Source organism: Rattus norvegicus, chromosome 9 (genome assembly GCF_036323735.1).
Source record: "Rattus norvegicus strain BN/NHsdMcwi chromosome 9, GRCr8, whole genome shotgun sequence".
Taxonomy (NCBI): Eukaryota; Metazoa; Chordata; class Mammalia; order Rodentia; family Muridae; genus Rattus; species Rattus norvegicus.
The window spans coordinates 86,799,932-86,800,661 of record NC_086027.1 but is presented as its reverse complement, the minus strand read 5'-3'; the positions used below and the strand labels follow the sequence as shown (position 1 = coordinate 86,800,661).

General features: G+C 43.6%; 1 non-coding gene across 1 annotated transcript; it reads left to right on the top strand.

Annotated features, from left to right (window-relative positions):
* The first annotated feature begins 325 nt into the window (after positions 1–325).
* Positions 326–488, top strand: LOC120094905 (U1 spliceosomal RNA). Its single transcript, XR_005489596.1, has one exon. It is a non-coding gene; the product is annotated as a U1 spliceosomal RNA (small nuclear RNA).
* The last annotated feature ends 242 nt before the right edge of the window (positions 489–730 follow it).

Below are 730 nucleotides of genomic sequence, written 5' to 3'. Positions count from 1 at the left end.
AGTCTTTTTCTGTGATTGAGGGGATAAGCTGTTTCTTTTATAAAGAATGAATGAATACACCAGCCAGCCTGAAACTCTGGGAAATAGAAAAATTCCAGATGCTGCCTTCCTGACAGTCACACACACACACACACACAAAAACCCTCAGAGATAGCTGAGTTTGAGGCCAGCCTGGTCTACAGAGCTAGTTCCAGGATAACCAGGGTTATACAAAGAAACTCTGTCTTAAAAACCTAATCAAACAGGTCTATAGATAGATAGATAGATAGATAGATAGATAGATAGATAGATAGATAGATAGATAGATAGGCAGACAGACAAATGAAGCCTTACCTGCAGAGGAGATACCATGATCAAGAAGGTGGTTTTCCCAGGACAGGGCACATCCATTGTACTCCAGATGTCCTGACCCCTGCAAGTTCCTCAAAGGAGGGAAAGTGGGCTGAATAATTTGTGGTAGTGGGATACTGCATTCATGCTGACTCCAGTGGGTCTTTGAGGTGATACTGTGGTTAGGTGTCTGAGTGGGTCCTACAGCTTCCTGGAGGGCAGAGATACAGTGTGCTTGAAATGCTAAGGAAAAGTTGGTGCCTTCTATAGTTGTGATCTGGGGAATGAGCAAGATCCAGAAAGGAGAGAAAGCAAGATGGGTTGGGGCTATGGAACACCAAAAGAGGAACAAGAGGAAATGGATTCAGAACGCAATTCAATAAGCAATGGTGGAGTGATT